Source organism: Pinus tabuliformis, chromosome 8 (assembly GCF_031772625.1).
Source record: "Pinus tabuliformis cultivar Carrire ecotype Pingquan chromosome 8, CPIR1, whole genome shotgun sequence".
Lineage (NCBI taxonomy): Eukaryota > Viridiplantae > Streptophyta > Pinopsida > Pinales > Pinaceae > Pinus > Pinus tabuliformis.
The window spans coordinates 920,217,959-920,234,820 of record NC_142294.1 but is presented as its reverse complement, the minus strand read 5'-3'; the positions used below and the strand labels follow the sequence as shown (position 1 = coordinate 920,234,820).

At 37.0% G+C, this 16,862-nt stretch overlaps 2 pseudogenes; both read left to right on the top strand.

The window, feature by feature from the left end:
• Positions 1-10,374, top strand: part of LOC149238527 (uncharacterized) — a 33,054-nt pseudogene extending 22,680 nt beyond the window's left edge.
• A 4,698-nt stretch (positions 10,375-15,072) lies between these two features.
• Positions 15,073-16,452, top strand: LOC149238526 (uncharacterized; annotated as a pseudogene).
• Positions 16,453-16,862: the final 410 nt, after the last annotated feature.

Below are 16,862 nucleotides of genomic sequence, written 5' to 3'. Positions count from 1 at the left end.
GAGCATAGTTTTTTATTCAAAATTTATTACACATGAAATTCTAACTATGCTATCTACTTGTTTATTAAGAAATGAATATTTCAAGGCCTCCCACTCAAGTGTATGGAAATCGTTTCATCCTCAACCCTACTACACACAAATATTAGCCTTTTATTAGCAAAAGGTGCGGGTGTTGCATCCCAAACTAGATTTCCTTTTCTTGTTACCTCACATTCCTATTATAATAATATGGACATAGAAATTTGTCCAATGTCCTTTCCATTCCTAGGTGGAAATTTAAGTATTGGCATAAATTAAGATTTCAACAACAAAGACAATGAGTATTACAAACAAGTTCATCTAACTCTGATTTTTAGGTCAACAAGCATGAAACAAGATTGGTTATAATATGTTTTTTCCTCTTGCACTTTTTGCAGTTCAAACTTTATAAATCTAATTCTTGTGTGGATCATGTGCTTGTTACTAGGTGGAGTTATAATATAGAGTAAGTGTAATTGAAGGTCACAATTCAAGTTTACTAGGCTATAATTCAAATTGATTTGGTATAAAAGTTCATTAAAATGTGTTTCAAAAAGGCAAGGACCAAATGCATTGCAACCATATTTGATCATCGAGTTTTGTTTGGGTACAAAGAAATTCATTATGAAATCCAAGTTTCAATTTACACTTTTAGTTATTCATTGCATAGCATTGTAATTTTTTCTTAGTAATGGTCAATGTAACTTCCTAAAACACACATAGTATGCATTGTATTATTGGGCAATTTTACTTTACTCAAAATTGGAAGTAATTGAGAATTAAGTCAATGAGGTTCAACTTTATGTTGCTAAGAAGTTAATATTGAGAATTTTACTTTAAATAGAAGCTTCTAAGTAAGTAGTATCTTCTTTGACATGGGAATTTATTCAAAGGTAGTTGATATATCTCACAACTTAGAAAAATGATTTCTAAACTGAGAAGTCATAAGTGAGGGCATTTTTTCTTCTAAATTCAATTAAGACTTTCACTTGAACCTAGTTATATCAAACAACCTGTAGAAATTTTGAATAATATGACACTTATTCAACAGAGATTATCCTGATTATACACTATTGCGGAAAACATGCATAATACATAACCTCCTCTACGTTGATCATCAATTTACAGAAGCAGAAATAATAACATGCGCACATAGAAGCATCAATCACACATACCAACACATTATTTTCCCGAGGAAAGCATCTCTCTAAAATCCCCAACTATTTGTATATTATATTGATTGAGAACATGTAACAAACATAATACAATACTCCTCACAAGTACTCAGTACTATCTCCACCTGTTACACACAATACAGCTCAGATCTGATCTCCAAATCTCCTTCGCTGCTTGCCTGCCTCCACTGCACAATACCTGCTGAGAATGAATGAGAATGGCTGATCCAAACTCCTATTTACCTTGTGAAAATCACCCACACTGTAAATCACGTGAGCACAAGCTATATTTCACTTGGTATTGGCCCACACTACGCAGAGATCATTGGCATAACTCAATCCCATGCATGTGCACAATCTCATGCACAACTGATAGCAATCTCAACCTCTAACACATGTCTCCACTGAACTGTACATGCACTGAGTTAACTGATGTATTCTTTAGTTGCATTATGAGTCAATAATTAGTGAATTAATTAATAACTAATTCACACAACTCATCACTTAGTCTATTGATCAGTTAGACTAAATACAACTAGTTCAACTAAGTCAAACTGAACACAACTCCATTAACTGCTCATCCAACTCCACAGAACTCAACCACATGAGTTCTAACTGATGTCCTGCATGCAATAGCTCAACTAACACATAAGAAAACGTATTTCCTTCTGACAGCTGCATGTGCCACATCTGTAGCTCAAACTGAAGTGCTCCAAGAGGATAAGATAAAGTTTATAGTCTAAATATTATTATGAGACAATAATATTTGACTTTTCTATTTTTGACTAGCAATCTAAAAATAGAACTCGATCACTCCTACTGTGATCACTCCTGTTGTGATCCAAAAATAGACTTTGCGCCATAATTTTCCTGCGGACCCACTTAGTGAAGGCGACTCCTTTCCACTAAGCTCCATCATCTTGTTGCATTCTGAACAAGCATTTCTTGTTGCACACTTTTCAACACTCCCTCTCTCAACAAGAAAGGCTTCCTCTCAAACCCGATCCTGTAACTCTAGAATGTTCTGCATGCAACACATCTGCCCAATCCACTTTGCTCCAACAACACTTGGAACAAAAACACTCCCAACTGACCAATCTGTTGGGCTAGGAACATACTCTGATGCTGAAGCTCTACCTGCTGCTGACAAGTGCTCCCTCTCTGACATCTGCGCTACTGCAACATCTCCATGCATCTCGCACCATTGCACACCTCTCTGTACCACCTGGCACTGTGCAAAACACTTGTGCCTCTCGCATTGCTGCAGCCTGCATGCTATGTGTTGTCTTGGGATTCCGTGCACTGTCACTCTCTCTACCACTCCATCCACATCCGTCTCTACCCAATCAGTCAGTTCTCGCTACTACACATTGGGGCTCCCGTAGCAAGGTCTCATCCAAGAGGTTGGGTACCTCAAGGATCTTGCCCCTCCTCCTTGGGATGATCACTCCACATCACCCCACCTCCTACCTGGAGGTATGGCTGCATGTGATCCCTCTGCCCACCTGGCTCGAAGTTTCCCCCTACTGGAGGTCTCTGCATGAGTAGATGTCTCTACTCGATCTCCTCTCAGCTTCCCTTGTTGTGGCTGCTCCACAACCTCCTGAAGCTGCTGCACTAATCGTGGCTCCTCCACAATCGTCTGAGACTTCTTCTGGCTCTGCATGTTGAGTGGTAATATACGCTCCCTCTCAACCACCAAGTCTCCATCAGTTGCCTCGCTGCTCAAGACTTTGCATGCATCTTGAACCTCAAGAGCATACAGATTCTTGACCCGTGAACCAATCTGCTTCACTTGTCTAGTGATGATGTGTAATGAAAACATTTCCCTTACTGAAGACTACATCATAGCCTCCGTCTTCCAGCATCGCGATCGACACCAAGTTTCTCTTCAGTCCTGGTACATACTTGACATCGGTTAAGGTAAGGCGAGCTCCATGCTCCCTCTGAAAAATAACTATGCCTACACCTGAGACACTATACTTCTCATCATTACCCATCCCTATGAGTATCTAGAGATCTTTCTCCTCCAAAGTACTAAACAAACCTTTGTCACCGGTCATGTGGAAAGAAGCTCCATTGTCAAGAAACCAACCACTTCCCACCATGGATGAAACCATGCATGCGAAGAGTGTGAAGTCCAACTCAAACTGTGAAGCAAGTGAGGCTGCCTCACCTTCAGATCCTTCCCCGGATCCCTTATTGGACTTCTTCTTTGGGCAATTAGTAGCATAATGGCCCAACTCATGACAACAAAAGCATCACACCTTCGACTTGCCAACCTTCTTCCCATCATTGGAAGAACTGGATTCGGAAAGAGAAACCTTCCCATTCCCCTTCTTCACCTTACTTGCTAAGGCACAACTCTCCTCATCATGCATAGATGAAGAACTGTCTCTGGTGCACCGTCTAATCTCCTCTTGCACAAGATTCGACCAAAGTCTCTCCCATCCTGGAAATTTCTCCCTTCCATTCACCGAGTCCTGGTAGCTATGCCAACTCTTAGGAAGGCCAAGGAGTGCTAGACTCACCATATCCTCATCCTCAACAGTTACCCCCACACTTCCCAGCTCATCCCGACATTGGGTGAACTTCGTGAGATACTGGGGCATACTGTCTCCATTCTCACACTTAATGTTTCCGAGTTTTATCCTTGAGCGCCATTCCACAGCTCAAAAACTCAATCGCTTTTGATCTACAATTCGTGAGAATAAAGTATTTCTCGTACAGAGATTGACTGTATGGGCTTTTACCGAATATCTCACCTTCCAAAAGAAGGATGAATCCAAAGGCTACCTGGCCCGATCACAGACTCTGCCTGAAGAAATAAAATGTAAACACTTTCTGAATAATAGATCTGATGATCAATACAGCACTGATATCATGTAGAACTTCTTCTACAAATCAGCTCGCTCCGATACCATGTAGAAATTTTGAATAATATGACACTTATTCAACAAAGATTATCTTGATTATACACTATTGCGGAAAACATTCATAATACATAACCTCCTCTACGTTGATCATCAATTTACAGAAGCAGAAACAATAACATGTGCACATAGAAGCATCAATCACACATACCAACACAGTATTTTCTCGGGGAAAGCATCTCGCTAAAAACCCCAACTATCTGTATATTATATTGATTGAGAACATGTAACAAACATAATACAATACTCCTCACAAGTAATTAGTACTATCTCCACCTGTTACACACAATACAGCTCAGATCTAATCTCCAAATCTCCTTCGCTGCTTGCCTGCCTCCACTGCACAATACCTGCTAAGAATGAATGAGAATGGTTGATCCAAACTCCTATTTACCTTGTGAAAATCACCCACACTGTAAATCACGTGAGCACAAGCTATATTTCACTTGGTATTGGCCCACACTACGCAAAGATCATTGGCATAACTCAATCCCATGCATGTGCACAATCTCATGCACAACTGATAGCAATCTCAACCTCTAACACCTGTCTCCACTGAACTGTACATGCACTGAGTTAACTAATGTATTCTTCAGTTGCATTATGAGTTAATAATTAGTGAATTAATTAATAACTAATTCACACAACTCATCACTTATTCTATTGATCAGTTAGACTAAATACAACTAGTTCAACTAAGTCACACTGAACACAACTCCATTAACTGCTCATCCAACTCCATAGAACTCAACCACATGAGTTCTAACTGATGTCCTGCATGCAATAGCTCAACTAACACATAAGAAAACGTATTTCCTTCTGACAGCTGCATGTGCCACATCTGTAGCTCAAACTGAAGTGCTCCAAGAGGATAAGATAAAGTTTATAGTCTAAATATTATTATGAGACAATAATATTTGACTTTTCTATTTTTGACTAGCAGTCTAAAAATAGACTTTGATCACTCCTGCTGTGATCACTCCTGTTGTGATCCAAAAATAGACTTTGCGCCATAATTTTCCTGCGGGCCCACTTAGTGAAGGCAACTCCTTTCCACTAAGCTCCATCATCTTGTTGCATTCTCAACAAGCATTTCTTGTTGCACACTTTTCAACACAACCTACTTACATAAGGAATATGATCTGTGCATTGTGGCTCCTTCTAAAAATAACAATATATATATATATATATATATATATATATATATATATATATATATATATATATATATATATATATATATATATATATATATATATAGATAGATAGATAGATAGATAGATAGATAGATAGATAGATATATATATATAGGTTTAAACTTGTCACATGTTTTTGAAGACTTAGAGATGCTAATGGATTGTGTAAATAATAAATGTAAAATCGAAAATGTGTTGTTAAACCAATCATGAATCAAGCTCTAGTAATAAATATCAATTTTGATGAACTATGATTTACTCATGTTTATAGAGAGTTTGATTCAAAAGCAAACCAACTATTTAATAAAACTCTTATATTACAGGAGGGATTCTCATTTAAGTAAGAATTTACAAGAGGGAATCAAATTTAAAACTCTTAAAGATTTCTTATAGATGCACAGGTTGAAAGAAGTTATGTTTTGTGCCATGATTTGTGTTTGGATTTCTGATAAAGGCTTGGGGAAATAAATAATGTTGTGAAATAATCTTTGAAGGCTACCTCAGAGGAGCGTAGGAAGACTATATAATAGAATGATATAACGAAACAAAACAAAAACCAATTTCAAGACACCATTAAGAAAGCTAAATTTTTATCCTTTTAAAGTAGTGCTATGTATATTCTCATTTCACACTTGAAATATTAACTATAAATATCGATAGACATTATACAATCAAGTAAATGAGTACATGGCTTGATGTTCATAATCTTTGAGAGGTGTATGCAATTAGAGATTTCCCTAAATTTGAATATTAAGTGCATAGTTTGTGTGCCTTTTGGTTTTTTTGGGTCAATGGTGTGTAAGGATGGTTTATTGGTGGAAAAGGATAATATAAGAAAAATATAGCCCGAGATTGTAGTGTGAGAATGGATCCACACTACCACAAGGAAGATGGAGAGGGTGGGGTTTCCATTTAGTTTTAGGGGAAATTTTGAGAAACCCTAGGGGAGATCATGAAAGGAAGAAAAAATAAGGGAAATCAAACTAACCTGGGGCTTATTCTCAGGTCTCGTATAGTGAGCTAATTAATATAAGTGTTGGAAATAAAAGGAGTATAAATGTAAATAACGCACATAGATGAGAGTTTTTGTAATGAAACTATTTGGGTTGAATATGAGAGTTATGATAAGCTTTTAAGAAAGTGCTTGACCTTCTAAATGGATATCTACAAACAATTGAATTTCCTTGCAAAATAGATTTGTAGTGATCTCCAATACAATGCAATAATAATTATAGATATATCACATGAATGATATCACAATGAAATAATTAATGGTGACATAAAGTTCCCTCAAAATGATTTAATGTATCCATTGTGCGAGTTTCTTTTTAACATGACTTGAGGTTGTAGGGTTGAATTGTCCAAATTATGAGATGATTAAGATTTTGAAAATGCATTGGGATGGAAGAATAAGCCTACAATGTTGGAGCCAAACTAGTAAATCCATGTTGAGTTATTCAAGCTAACAAACCTAAAACCCTTGAAAGTGGATTGGGAAGCTAGATCAAAATTTAATCCCAATCCAAGTGTATATCTATGAGATGGTGAAGGTTTGGGGGGTGATTGGAGATATTGTACATTGTGGAATTGAATAGTACAAAGAGGAAAGGGAACGCCTTCAAGGTGTTGGGGAATATTATGTTAATCATTATAGAGAATAACATTTATGAAAAATTTAAACCATGTGGTTTGACCTCATACAATGGATGTTTGAGATGATACTACAAGTTTTTCCCCAATTAAAGCCTCTCTATTATGCACATTTGCAAAACCTGGTCACAATACAACTAGGAAAGTCATGATGTTAGCACATTGAGATTGGGAAATGTTAATAAGGACTTGATTCATTTGACCTCATAAGTCATAAAGTCATATTATGATGTAAAATATGATTTGATAGATATGTAATTGGCATCGTCAAACTTAATAAAGGTTGAATTTGTTGATAAGACACCATATAAGAAGGAAGTAGGAAGAGAGTGAAGGTTGGAAAGGAAAGGTCCCAAAATTAGCCTCATTGCATGTAATGGCTCTTCTTAGTGGAATCTTTCTTTTCCAATTTCTTCTCCTTTTCATGTTTTTGTGGTGTATTCAGTTATTTATTTTAATTAATATTTTTGTGCTTAGTTTTATGGAAAATTTATACATTTTCGTTCCTTCTCTCTTAGCATTCAAGCCTTTTGGATCTTAGGCCCTGAGATCCAAATCATTAAAGTAGGTTACCACTCCATGGGAACCAACGTTTGAAGCATAGTTTAGGTTTAGATATTTGCAACAATCATTAATATCCCTTTAACATTGTTAGTTTCCATTTGATGGGCCACACATTGTAAGCATCATAGTTGGTCTACATGCACTACAAGGGTTTTTTAACCTCAGACCTTTGTTCACCATTAAAGGAGCATCGTTACATGGATTCACAACATCCAATGATCTGCAACATTTTCAACAATTTTCTATGGTTTTCATGCTTCCCACGGAGGTTCCATGACCTCTACAACAACCCATGCTACTTTGTGAACCTTTGGCATCCTTTCTAGCACATTGCACTTGATTATGTCACATTCAACATTATCACCATTCCATAGCTTTAAAAAATATACATAAAGTGACTTGAAGGTTGGGTGACTTCATTTCATCCCTTTCTCGGTTTACCCATCATCATAGTGTTGTCATAGATGGATAACAATGGATGCAATGTAGGGCAACCATCATATAAAATTTTAGGGGCGAATTTTAGCCCATGGGCGAAATTTAAGGGGTTTTATATTTTGGAAGGGCAATTTTTTATATTGCACCCATTTTCTATAGTTCACCCAAAAATTATTTAAAACATAAATAATTATTATATTTTAGTCGTGAAAAATAAACCAGTTAAACATTCAAAACCCCGAATTCGCCTTGTTTTTAGATGGGGTTTGCTTCAATCACCCTCGATTTCCACGAATGTAGGTGGGGTTTTCTTCAATCACCCCCGATTTCCAAGAATGCAGGTGGGGTTTGCTTCCAATCGCCCCAGATTTTTAGGAATAGCACCCCTACCATTCTTGGAAGTCGAAGGTAGGGTTGAATTTGCAGGTTTGGTTTGGAAATCGAATGTAGGGTTGAATTCACCAGTTTGGTTTGATTCTCATGTATAAGAAACAACTCTGCGATTGATTGAGTCTTCATAATGGGCAGAGTGATGAATTCGGACAATGGCCTCTTGCTCCTGAAATTCTCGTTTTCCCAATTGCTCTATCTGTCAGCATACTCCTGTATTAGAGAGGGGCTTGATCATTTGCCCAGATTCAAATCTACTGTTAATTTCAATGGAGAATTATTTGAGAGCCCAAACTACTGTAGCACATTGAGACATGTTGAACATGTTGTTGCAGAGGTGGAACTTAATACACTTTCCCAAAGAGGCCCTTCTTGAACTCGGGCTGCAAGAATTATGGTATGAATTTTGTTTTGGTGGTGTTTTGAAAGTCATTTTATGGATTATCTATTGGCTTTGATGGTCACCACATTTGGTTTAAATAGGATGAGATGGGGCATACAAAAATTTGTTGCAAGAGATAGCTCAAATAGCAGAAGCAGGAATGCCTATGTATACTACTATGTGGTCTTGTCTAGGCCATCTGCCCTATTTTACTTGCACTATGGAGTTAGCTGGGTTAAGCTATATGGGTGAACGGGCCAAGAACAAAAATAGGTCGAGAATAATTTTGCCATGACTGCCTGGTCAAGTTTAAAACAATGTAAGTGCTTCTTAAATTTTTACTATTTTATATATAGTTTAAGGTGTATTTTTCTTATAATAGGTATTATAGTTTTGGGCTTGTGTTTTTATGTGAAGTTTGAGAAACGTTTTTCTTCCTTGCTACTAAATAGTTTAGTATGTCTGATTTATATATGCTAATTTTATTGGTTTTGTGGGATGGAAACTTGGGTTTTTCTCATAGACACCAACAGAGGGAAAATGTAATAATGAGCAGGAGAAAATCACTATTTCCATAGCAATTGCACATCATAGGTCCAAGGAGATAGCATTGGCCCAACAACTAAAACAACAACACACAACATCCAAGAGAAAGATGCTCACCCAGAGAGAGAGTAGAAGCCATTAGAGAGTAGAAGCCATTCTGTTGAACACCAACACTATGAACCTTGGGATGGAGGAGCATCACAATGAGTTTCTTATGATTTTCCCGCACAAGGTTGTTCCAGCTTCAGTTCTAGTCACAATCATCGTTGTCAACAGCAGTTGCATCGTCCTACTCTGCCATCATCTGGGTCTAGGATTTTCCCCCTAATTATGTCTATTTTTCTATAGAGGAATATATCGGGCTCTCTTTATGATTCACCTTCATCCTCCTCTCTCTCAAGGGACGATATTGCAGCTAATAGATTTCTTTTTGGTGACTTTGTTGGGAGCTCTCTGCATGAGCCATTGCCATTAGCACTGTCTAGGGAAGTTATTGTAGCAAACAGAGCTGGTGAAAATGATAGAACTGTACATAGAAGAGCATCTTAACAAGTGCCCATCCCATTTGAAGAACATGAGAGAGATGAAGAGGAATGGATTGAAGGTGATATCTCAAGGGATAACAACCCTACATTAGGCATTTCCAATGTATCAAAGTGGGTTGCAACATTTTCTTCTACCATTTTGTCACCCTAATCTAATTCAATGCAATCCTGGGGTTTTCATGGGCAACAAAGGCAACAACAATGGATGCCACAAACTATTGCCCAACCTGGGTCATCCTTTTTAGCACCTGAATATTGTGGATCTCCTTCATTAATGGTTGGACCTGTGACAATAAGGACTCATCAATACCAATTTTCTTATCCCCTCCCTGTCGAAGGCCTCATTCAGATTTCTTAAGAAATAGCACCAATTTGGTGCCTTCTCCACTCCCAATTGCACAGGTAGTTCAAATTCGATCTTTTATCCCAATTTTCTCTAGTCCACATGTTCATAGGACTTTATCACAAAACCCAGATCCAAGTTCCTTAGATAATGAAGACTCCACACTTCAATTTCTCAATTAGCTTAGGCTTTGAAATTTGTCTAAAACAAGTTGATCTATTGATATTCTTCACATTTAACTCTAAAATTTTCCTCTCTTCCAGGTTGTTATTGATATGAGAGGGTAGTATTTATTACATATTTTGACTCTGCTTTTCCCTTCCTATGTTTTATGATGTTACAGAGTTGAATGTTTATGCCATATGAATTTTTGAGGGTGTTCAAAGCTCTCAACCTATATGACTAGATGCTATTATCCATATAAATATCATTATAGCAGATCTTTGCTACCTATTTCTCTAATGCCATGAGTGCTAACATATTTCCATAAATTAGTTGTGTATTTTGGAAGTTGTTCCCACTTCTGGTATCAACGGTCTCTAGATATCATCATTTTGGTGGTATATCGTGAACATGTGGTAGTATGATTTTGATGCTAGGTGTAATTGAAAAAAGGCTGGAGAGACATCACTTGTAAAGGTTGATCCTATGGATTTTTGTTTTAATTTACAAATTTTGATGTAGCATATCGACCACAGGTCTATTGTATTACTTTCTATATTCAAATTTAATCACTTTATTTGTATTATATGTGAATGGGCTATGTCTCATAAGCTATAAAACTTGGATCAACCTTCCAAAATTTTCCCACGTTCTTATATATTGCTATTTTCATATTTTTCTTTGAATCGTGTAATTTCTCGCTTTTCTACCCTCTTGGTTTGGACTTTCTTCTGTATTTCTTGATGTATGGATTGAAAGCAATCTACATTAGAGCTTTGAAAAAATTGGGTGCTTGTGGAGAACAATTTGTTTATGTTAGTATGTCATGGACCTCTGGTATGGTGGATGTTGTTGGATAAATGAATCTATACATTCTGATATATTGCACTGGAATATAGGGCTTTTCATATTTGTGTTATGGGTGTGGAAAAATGTTGTCTTAATGTTTCAGATAGAAAGCAGGGCCTAAAGGAGTTTGTTGAGTGTAGGCAAAATGACCATCTGATTAGTCAGATGAAAAATTAATTAGATGACAGATTTCACAAAAAAACCAAGAGATAATGCATTAAAACCCAACAGAACCTAACATATTTTCACTTGAATATATATAATGTGTTTAATGATAATAAAAAAACTAGAACCTTAGAAAATTCCAAAGAATTGCTTGAATATAATCCAATTACTCGAAATATTTAAATGGTTTCCCCATGCTTAAGTTGACCAGGCCATTTCCATCACAAAACATTCCCCTCTCCACACAGTTGACCTAATATTTGAATAAATTATTTTACTATGGTTCTAGTGACATATACTAGGTATTATTATTAGTCCCTGCGATCATGTCCATGTTGGAGAGATTGGCCATTGTCTTCTAGTGCATATTCATGTAGCTGGACTAATTGCTTGGTTAGTTTTTCCTCGGAAATACAACCCTTTTTTGATGTGTTGAGGGTGGCACAAACATCTACTTTACAACATATACACGGTGGAATCGAATCAAGCTTATGGAATATATGTTTGGACTCAATTTGCTAAGATTAGTGTTGGAAAATGCTTGAATCAAATATGTTATGAAGGGTCAAATTTTGTGTAACATTGTTCATTTATTTAGAAGAAATAAATTGTGATTTATTCCCCTTTGATGCTTGTGTTTGTTATTCTAGATGTTTACTTTGTAACTCCCTTCTTAAATCAAGATTGCTACAAATTTACATATCTATCAATAAATAGTAAGTACATTGTCATGCATGTTTGCAATTTCTCCTTAATTCATATTTTCACAAGAAATATCTGTATTAGCAGACAACAAAATAACACTACTGTAGGTTGTTAATTCCAATTATATTCACTCCTAATATTATTATAAAGAAGCTCATAATTGCTGCCTTATAGACTCCATATACCCAAAATCGTTTTGGGCACTAAACTCCCTTTCAACCACCCCTAAGCATCTATAAAATCAACTTTCCTTCTGTTGTTACAAGTCTGAAATTATTCAAGCATAATAACATAAATCAGATATGCCCTAACACTTATCATCATTCCTTGTGCTTGCCATACTAAAATCTTAGGATTTCTTAGGGATTCACCCCTTGTGCCAGATGATAGGTGGCCAAAAATGTGTGAAGAAGCTAACATGGTGACATTGATTAGCCCTTCTTTAGTTCCCCTAGGGTCTTACTCATGCTTGGTATTACTTCCCAACACGGAACATCTATTGCAAAAGCTTATAGGATTTGGTATGTTATGTATGTTAGATGGTTGCTCAAAATACAACTAGGTGTTCGTGAAAGAGGAAGACCAATATTTATTTGTTGGAAGAGCATTGGAGGCTATTCTTTTAATGCATCTATTTTTTTGGAAACAATCATCTTCATTCTGTCCTGATCTCACCAATCTTTTTTGGAAATTTGTAGATAGGAGCAACAACAAAAAATTGCTAAGGTAATTGATTTTCTATGAAGACAATTGCACAAGGGGACCCTGGTAAATACTTACTACTCTGGTAAGTACTTGCATGCTCCATATCCATATAAGATATTATAATGGATGAAAATATCGTTCTGTTTAATTAATTCTAATATTATTTATAAAGAGATATATGGTTGCAAAAGTGGCCCTGATTTTTTCTTGATAAAGAAAATACTCAATAAGGGGGTTTTTTGCACTTAAATAAGGATTTTTTGTTATTGAACCTCATAATACCCTAGTTTTGATCACTGGAATAATACTCTTGTGTGCTCATCATTGTTGGAAACATATTCTAGGCATCGTACTACCTCTGGGAATAGTTCTACTTGGAACCAAAAAGTTGATATCAAAGGTGAACCTGTACATGCATTTTCTGGGAAGCGTATATCACAAACTAGAGTTGGAGGGATATTCCAATGAGATGATATTTTGTATATGCATCCAATAATGTTGTTTGTCTTCATCATCAGGTTTTGTCCTCCTAAATTGTTCACTGTAAATTCAAGTTTTGAATGTGAAAATGTCCATTTGTCTATTGCATTGGATTTCTGAAGTTGTCATTAGAAATACAAATATTTTGGTAATTGTTAAGAAGAAATGAAAAAGAATTGAATATATGAAGACCACCAAAAGAGAGGGAGAATAAAACCCCAAGAAACCCAAAAGATCAAACTGGGAAAGGGTCTAGAGGGCACCAAGGAGGAATCCCTAGGCCAACAATGTCATTAACCCTAATCTCTCCTATCATCCAATGTTGAAAAGAAGTATGTGATGAGATTTTTAATGTCCACCTACCTAAAAAATCTGGTAGATCTTCTCATAATGATTCTTGTGACCAAAATAATTTAGAAGGTAAAAATAGCAGGTAGCGAACCTAGAATTAGCAATGTGGAAAGATCCATCTCTTAGAGCCTATGGTCAAATGTGAAGCATCTCATGAAGTAGTAGGGAAATAAATCTATTGCCTTGTATTGTAAACAAATCTTTGAGCCATAAGAAATTCAATATCAATGTTCAAGTATTGGAGCAAAGAGGAAGATATAGCATGCAAGAAGTTTATGATATAGTAGCAAGTTGTATAGAGAATTGGATAGTCGTAAAGATATATGTTTTTTCTTGAGTGGGAGTCTACCTTGAAACAAATCATGTGCTGCATGGTCATAACATGGAGAATCATGGAAGTGCAGATGGGCTAAAAGTGTGTGTTAGAAAATTATATATTACGGAGCAATGGAACACATAAAATATTGCAGAAATATAAACACAGAAAATGCACAAAACAAGAGAGACACAGATATACATGGTTCACCCAGTTTGGGCTACGTCCACCCCGAACAGCCAGTCCTTCCTTTCTATTATCCAGCAAAATGAAGAGACACAACCTACAGCAAATCCGCTGTAATATCCTCTATTTTCTCTCACAGTATCACCTCTTTGTTTCTCGCTCACAGAATACACATCTATTTCACAGCCTCAAATACAATACCCTCATACAAAGAGAGGGGTTGCCTTCTAGGGCAAAAAACCCTAAACTAAACATAAGTTCTACCGTCAGATCATCTGCCTAATGAACAGCCCAGATTGACTAGAAATTACTATACTTTTACAAGGCAATTTTACATTTGTTTTTAGCTTCGGGGGCGCTGGCCCCGAGCCCCCGCCGGGGGACCACTGGCCCCCGGACCCCCGCGGGGGGACAAGTCCCCCCCGCGTGGAGGGGTGTACAAGACTTCCTAGGGTGTACATCCGGCTGAAACAAAGACCTTTGAACAATCATGCTCCATACACAATAGTGTGAGATAGTTCTCCTTGCATTAATATACTCTAAGAGAATAGTAATGAGTATTATCTCAAGTAGTTCCATCCTGGTTCACTTAGGCACAGTTTCCAAGCTTCGAGGTTTCACTAAGGTATGAAAGAGGAAGATCTAAGCCCAAATATCTTGTAAGTTGACCTTGAAACATTTTTCTATAGTGTTTCTGATCCTTCATATCCTCTACCCCACCTTGATTTTGTTGTTGGGATTACACTAAAGGATGGGCTAGAGGATACTACTCCAGTGTAAGTGTAGGATGTCACCATTTCTACCTCATATTCTTTATAGGTGAGAATAGTGTTATATGCCTCCTTCTCAGACATGTTGAAATCCTGAATATTTGATTTTTGCAAGGTTGACCTGAAAGCCATAACTATCGCAGAATGAGCTGAAAGTGTCTAGGTGCTTTTGGAGTCCTTTGATTATGTGGGAGAAAAGGAAAATGTCATCCACACAACAGAATTCCGATGGAATTCCCATAGAGAAGGTAACCACTTGTATCACTTTGAAATGATATCTTCTAAATAGTCAATATAAAGTTGAAAGAATATGGGACCTAGGAGACAATGGACATCTATGCTTTGACTTGTATGGTGTTGTGTATTCCATTTGTTTCTCTGCCTTGCTACTAAATAGTTTAGTATGTCTAATTTGTATATGCTAATTTTATTGGTTTTTGTGGGATGGTAGTGGATCACCAACTTGCATTTTTCTCACAAACACCAGCAGAGGGAGAATGTAAAGATAAGCAGGAAAAAATCACGATTGTCAAAGCATTTGCACAACATAGGTCCAAGGAGATAACATTATCCAAATAGTTGAAACAACAACACTCAGCATTCAAGAGAAAGATGCTCACCCAGAGAGAGAGAGTAGTACCCATTATTTTGAACACCAACATTATGAACTCTGGGCTGGAGGAGAATCACAATGGGTTTCTTTTGATTTTCCTGCACGAGGTTGTTTGAGCTTCAGTTATAGCCACAATCATCATTGTCAATAGCAGTTGCATCGACTTGATCTATCATTGCATGGGTCTAGGATTTTGCCCCTAATTAGGACTAATTTTCCGTAGAGGAGTATGTCGAGCTCTCTTTATGATTCACCTTCATCCTCCTCTATCTCAAGGGAATCTATTGCAACTAATAGATCTCATGTTGGTGACTATGATGGGAGCTCTATGCATGAACCATTACCATTAGCACTGTCTAGGGAAGCTATTGTAGCAAACAGAATTGGTTCAAATTCTAGAATTGTACATAGAAGAGCATCTCAGCAAGTGCCCACCCCATTTGAAGAACATGAGAGAGATGAAGAGGAATGGCTTAAAGGCGATCTCCCAAGGGATAACATTGAACAACATTCCTACATTGGGCATTTCCAATGTATCAGAGTGGGTTGCAACATTTTCTTCTACCAATTTGTCACCATGGTCTAATTCAATTCAATCTTGGGGTTTCCATAGGCAACACCAGTAGAGGAAACAACAATGGATGCCACAAACTATTCCTCAACCTGGGTCATCCTTTTTAGCACCTGGATATTGTGGGTCTCCTTCATCAATTGTTGGACCTGTGGCAATAAGGACATCAATACTAGTTTTCTTAGCCCCTCCCTGTCGAAGGCCTCATTCGAATTTCTTAAGCAATGACACCAATTTGGTGCCTTCTCCACTCCAAACTGCACTGGTAGTTCAAATTTGATATGTTATCCCAGTTTTCTCTAGTCCACCTGTGCGGATGACCTTACCACAAAACCCAAACCCAAGATCTTACATAATGAAGACTCCACGCTTCAATTTCTTAATCAGCTTAGGCCTTGAAATTTGTCTAAAACAAGTTGATCTATTGATTTTCTTCACATTTCGCTCTGAAATTTTCCTCTCTTCGAGGTTGCTATTGATATGAGAGGGCAATATCTGTTACAGATTTTGACTCTACTTTTCCATGTTGTGTTTATGAGGTTAAAATGTTGAATGTTTATGTCATATGCATTTTTGAGGGTGTTCAAAGCTCTCAACCTATATGACTAGATGATATTATCCATATAAATATCGTTGTAGCAGATCTCTCCTACCTATTTCTCTAATGCCATGAGTTCCTAACAGATTGCCATAAAGGAGTTGTGTGTTTTGGAAGTTGTTCCCACTCCTGGTATTAGCAGTCTCAGGATGTCATCATTTTGGTGGTAAATTGTGAACAGGAAGTAGTATGATTTTGATGCTAGGTGCAA